Consider the following 6,441-nt stretch of genomic DNA (forward strand, 5'->3'; position numbering starts at 1 on the left):
TAATCCATTGAAATGATGTGTTCTAAGCTGTACTGACTCCACACACCCCGCCTCGCCTCCAGGCTTTTATTCTACTGTTCGGTTTTAAACATTCGGTTATGAAAAGGTACAAATACCAACTTTTCACCTGGAGAAACTGATTTAAGCTTCACAATCAGACCTTAAAACTACTGCTGGAGCTTTGAGGGAACATTTACATTGTTTGTACCTTGATGAGCAAAAAATGTACCTGCACATAACCTTCATTTTTCACAATGTACTCTTTGAAAAAATTCATACAATTTTACAAAGTCTAATGAAGTCTTCACGAATCCAACCACGCAGACACAGCCAAGCGAAGTGAAGAGAGCCGGGCTGGTGTGGACAGTTGTACTGCCAGGCCACATCAGAGGGGAGAGAGCCCTTGATATCTCCCCGGGTCTGGCTTTCTTATCCTCTTATAGGGAGGGCGCCCCCATGTGGCCGATATTAGACCTCCACATACTGCAACACAGAGAAACACATAAAATAGCAGCAACAGACAGAGAAGACTTAATAACTTTTCTTTCAGAACTCAGTGTTTCTGTGTCGAAATAAAGATGTTCTTCACAAGCTTCATCTTTAAAGTGGAGTGAATGACTGATCCTCTCCAGAGTCTATAAACCAGATTATATTTAACCCAAACGTCGTATATTAACAAATGTACATTTAAGAACAATACACCATTAGGATGGGGGAACTTCATGAACCGACTTTAAGTTGGCTTAACAAAGCCAGTTCCTGTGGAATCACAGATGGTAGCTAAGAACTTGCAAGGTTGTTGATATGAAATACCAGGTGGTTGCTAAGATGTTGATCCGCCAGTGCTGTGACATCCCAGGTGATTGCTAAGGTCTTGCTAGGCCATCACTACTTTATGCCAGGTGGTTGCCAAGGTGTTGCTAGGCCACTGCTGTGTTATCTTCTGTGGTTGTCAAGGTGTTGCTAAGCCATTGCCATGTTATCCCACGTGGTTGCTATTAAGTTGCTTGGTCAATACTATAACATCCCAGGTGGTTGCATAGTGCCCTAGGTCACTGCTATGTTATCCTAGGTGGTTGTTAAAGTGTTGCTATGCCATTGTTACATTATCCCAGGTGGTTGCTAAGGTGTTGCTAGGTCATTGCTATGTCAACCCAGGTGTTTGAAAAGCTGTTGCTTGGTCATCGCATTGGTATGCCAAGTGGTTGCTAGGTTATTGCTAGCCATTGTTACATTATCCTTGATGGTTGCCATCGTGTTGCTAGGCCATTGCCATGTTATCCCAGGTGGTTGCAATTAAGTTGCTTGGCCTTTGCTATAACATCCCAGGTGATTGCTAAGGTCTTGTTCGGCTGTTGCTAAGTTATCCCAGGTGACTGATAGTTTGCTGCTATGCTGTTGCTATGGTATTCTGGTTGGTTACTAAACTGTTGCTTATGGTGTTGCTGGGTCACTGCTGTGTTATCCCAGACAGTTGCTAAGCTGTTGCTCGGCCATTGTTACATTATCCCAGGTGGTTGCTAAAGTGTTCCTAGGCCAATGCTGTCATACTGTTAAGCTGTTTCTAGACAATTACTATAGTATGGAGTTGTCAAGTCAATGTAATTAAACATCATGGTGAAAAAATCTTCCAAATCTTTTTGGAAATCGTTTAAGTCCATATATTTACTTATCAGCAGAACTTCCTGCTGTCTTAGAGCCCATTTTGAGGGGCTGGATGTGCTCCTTTACCCAGCTTTCCAGGTCCTAGCTTAGCAGAGAGCGGCTTATGAGTTAAATGTACTTTATCAAACAGCTGCACTGGAGCTCGACGCAATTTCAAGGAGACAGTATCACCTTCAGCAAATCAAATAAGCACACTCCGGCAAATCGAATAAGCACTGAGGCATAATGAGACAGAATTTACTGCTGTCAGTCACCGCTGTCTCACATGTGCACGCTGAACTATACTGAGCACTTTGCTCTCCGTTCCACTGTGAAATATGCCAGACGAACCTCCCGGAGTCAAGACTGTCAGAATCAAGGCTACATTCGAGAAATAACTTGATTAGCTGCTCCAGAAATCACAGAGATACATGTACGCTGCGGTCCAAAAGCTCGGAATCACTTGCCATGTAAACAATGATTATGGAATAATAACATATACAGTGTGGATTTAAAAGTTATGTTTATGTTATATAAACTATTTGTCAAGTATATTTGCAAACACACACACACACACATTTTCTAAGCCGCTTCTCCCTCAGGGTCGCAGGGGCGTGCTGGAGCCTATCCTAGCAGAAGGCAGGATACACCTTGGACAGGTCGCCAGCAGGGCAGACAGACACACACACTCTCACACCTAGAGGCAATGTAGCATGTCCAAGTAGCCTAACTGCATGTCTTTGGACTCTGGGGGAAAACCGGAGTACCCAGACGAAAAGCCACACAGACAAGGGGAGAACATGCAAACTCCACACAGAAAGGACCCTGGTCACCCGGCCGGGGACTCAAACCCAGGCCCTTCTTGCTACTTGTAAACAACATAATTTAAAGGTAAATTCGGTTTTTAAATTGATAAGCACCATTAATTTTATGTGGCGGCACGGTGGCGTGGTGGGTAGCGCTGTCGCCTCACAGCAAGGAGGGCCTGGGTTCGATTACCCGGCCGGGCAACCAGGGTCCTCTCTGTGTGGAGTTTGCATGTTCTCCCCGTATCTGCGTGTGTTTCCTCCGGGTTCTCCGGTTTCCCCCCACAGTCCAAAGACATCCAATTGGACATGCTAAATTGCCCCTATGTGTGAGTGATTGTGTCTGTCTGTCAGCTCTGCGATGGACTGGTGACCTGTCCAGAGTGTATCCTGCCTTCTGCCCGATGACCGCTGGGATAGGCTCCAGCACCCCCTTGCACCCTGACGGAGAAGCGGCCTAGAAAATGGATATTAATTTTATGCTGTAGTAAAGGTGGGCTGTTACCTCTGAATTGGTCATTTCAATACATCTAGTGCACTGTACAGTGTTAGATTTAATTTTATCATACAACTATTCCGGAAAATTCCGCCCTAGAACAATAAGCATTTCATTCTTCAGGTGAATTCCTTCCCTTTTTCAAAATTTCGCTATAATTCAGCGGTAAACCAACTCATTAGTCGTGATTTGATGCAATATGGTCCACTGTAGAGCAATTTACTGGCTCCGATTTCCTTCACTGAGAGTCAAAAGTCATTTAGAGTGGTTTGGTGTGAAACGCTCTGTTCTAGGGAAACTCACAGAGGCAGAATTGTACCCAGTGGTGATGATAGGAACCAGGGGTCGCCATGACTACAACACAGATATAGCCATTCAACTTACTATCCAAAACCACCAGCAAACCTACACGCGTCTTCTGAGCTTCATATGGATTGTTGATGATGGTGAAATAGATAATAACAGATTAAAAAAAAGAAAAAAAAAAACAGAAAAAAACAGAAAAAAAAAGAAATGAGTGGGGGGGGTTTCCCCTCACATCATCCTGCATACACTCCTCTACCCAGAATGGATTCAAAGAAACCTGAAATTTATTTCATGTAATAAAAGTCTGTGAGGGAGCTTTTAGAGGTGGACGTCTGGTTCCTATCACCACCACTGTGAACACTTCTGACTCGGTAAGTTTCTCTAGAATGGAGCATTTCTCATCAAAACACTCTGAATGACTCTGTTTACATTATGCATAACTTTTGAAAAATGCTCTCTAATTGGCCACATACTACAAAAGAGAAAGAGAAAGACTTCCTTAATCTTATATTCTTAAAAATAATAATTCAAATACATAATAATTCTGAACCATTTGTCACTGCGTAATTAGACCTCTGCATTTAACCCATCTGTGCAGTGAAACACCCACATACATGCACACTAGTGAACACACACACTAGGGGGCAGTGAGCACACTGGCTCAGAGCAGTGAGCAGCCCTATCCACAGTGCCAGGGGAGCAGTTGGGGGTTAGGTGTCTTGCTCAAGGGCACTTTAGCCATGGACTGTCAGCCGAAGGGATTGAACCAGCAATCCTCCAGTCACAGGACTGGTTCCCTAACCTCCAGCCCACGACTGCCCCCATGTGCCCCCATATGCCCCCAAATAATGGTGCCAATAGGGGTTCTTTGGAGCAATGCCATAGTAGAACCACATATGGTTTCCTAATGAGCTTTTCAATGGACAGACATTCAAAGAGCCATTTGTAAACAAGACTTGTGAGTGTAAAGAACCTTTTTGACGTTCACATGATGTAAAGACCCCACACCAATGAAATGTTTTCCCTAGAAAAGCATGTCCAAGCCCTGAGGTCCATTTAATATATAAAAATCATGAAATAAAACCACACAAACCATTTGTGTGGTATTATGTGCCAGAAAAGTCAGAATTTACTTTTACATCACCATTTCCCAACTACAGAATTGTAGTTAAATGTTTTTTTTTGTTACTGTGCCTTTAGGATTTATGGTATGTGTAAATGAGTTCTGTTATAATTGGCTGTCCTGCGTTCAAAAAGCAATCCAGGCTGAAAGCCTCCTTGTAACACAGTTTTTTGAATGGGCAGACCTGAAAATCCATAAGCTGAACAGTAATGGATATCTGCTAATGTGTGACGTCACAAAACCAATTCACAAATGAACAAAAATGGGCTGTTTCCAAGGCTTAGTTACTATATATATATATATATATATATATATATATATATATATATATATATATATGTATATGTATATGTATATATATATATATAGCTAAAACACTATATCATACTGTTTAATTTACTAAAATCAGGGAAAACCTGGTTTTGCATCATATGGGCACTTTAAGTTTGCATATTTCCTCTGCTGATTTTCATGGCAGCCCAACAAAAATAACCACCAAAGCCCCCCCATCACTTGCCTTTGTTCATGGCCTTGAGGACCCTCCAACGTGGGCAAAGCGTGGGCACAAACATCGAGCTCTAATTGTGCGCCTGCACACGCGTGTATCTTATGCGTAATTAAGTTAGTGATGGCGGCGTTTGCCTTCGTAATGGAAATCCCACTCCCACCGCTTTAGAACGCACAGGCCAGGGGGCTGGCAGCAGGCCCAATTAGAAAACACACACAGAACGCAATTCTAATCAGCAGGTCCGGCTACAGCCTGCTATTCATGGCCTTCTGCGCTTCCATTTGTTGATGAAACCCTTTGATGTGTCTCGACTCAAAGCAGCAGATCAGAGAAGAGAACAGAAGAGAACGGGGGGGGGCTGCGAAGCAACAAGGTGGGTGAAACTGTGAAACTGAAGTCTCCTTTATTGTAACGGTATAAAGCAGCTTGCTTCATTCATTATGTATCTATATCTGTGCCTGTGGAAAAAAAAAAAACATTAACAATCTCTTTTACTGATAAAAAGGGAGACATCCACCAATTTTCCAAAATCTCCTACATCATTAAATAAATGTAGACAAAGTCATTCCGAGCGGTTTGGTTCATTGTTCACAACAGTGGTGATAGGAACAAGACATCCGCCTCTAAAAGCTCCCTCACAAAGTTAGCACAGCAATATGCTGCCTGATGTCTGAGAGAAGATCTTGGCCTCAAACCTGTGACTGAGCTGCACTGATTAGGTCACACGCTTACCGTGGTCACCTGTCGAATCATATACTTCTTTACATTTTCTTGTAAAAACCATAAGACAAACTAAATTTCATCGAAATGATGGAATAAAATCAGCGGGTGTGAAAGAAGGCCAAAGCGTATACAGGAAAACTGGTCCACTAATAAGCAGTAAAAACTTTTAATTTAATTACCGGCGCTCGGCCACCTCTGTGTAATTTACAGTTGAAGTAAGACTAATCAGGAGTTATGCATGATGGTGTCACTGTGATCATTACGGACTATATTTAGTTATGACTGACCATAAGTAAACGGAGCAATTAGGCCTATAAGGGCAAGGAAAGTGATTTAAATTGATTAACTTAAAAGATTTAAATGTTACTGTATGAAAAGCTTATTTCCACTTCACATGTTCTGAGAAATGGCTAAATGAAAGGCAGTGACTGTTTAATCCATTTCTAGCTTGTCATATACGTGTGTGTGTATACAGTACTGTGCAAAAGTCGTATTCATAATTCAAGGAAACAGAAAAACAATAAAAAATAACAAGAATTTCTTCCTTATTTTTCCTGGACACCTTCACAGCCGCCACAGAGACTCGTTAATATCATCAATTACATCATGAGCTCAATTTACTGAGCACTGATTGGTCAAACCAGGAGCTGCTTTATAACTACATATAATCCTGGGCTTCCTCACATCCAGAAAATCACTATTATATATATATAAATGAAATCATAATGAATTAATATTCTATAAGTTATGTTTATTCAAATATTAACACTTTTCTCACCAAATAAACACAAACTTCACAAATAAATACATTTTGAAAAATATAGTACCATAAATT

This window comes from Pygocentrus nattereri, chromosome 29, assembly GCF_015220715.1.
Source record: "Pygocentrus nattereri isolate fPygNat1 chromosome 29, fPygNat1.pri, whole genome shotgun sequence".
Classification (NCBI taxonomy): Eukaryota; Metazoa; Chordata; class Actinopteri; order Characiformes; family Serrasalmidae; genus Pygocentrus; species Pygocentrus nattereri.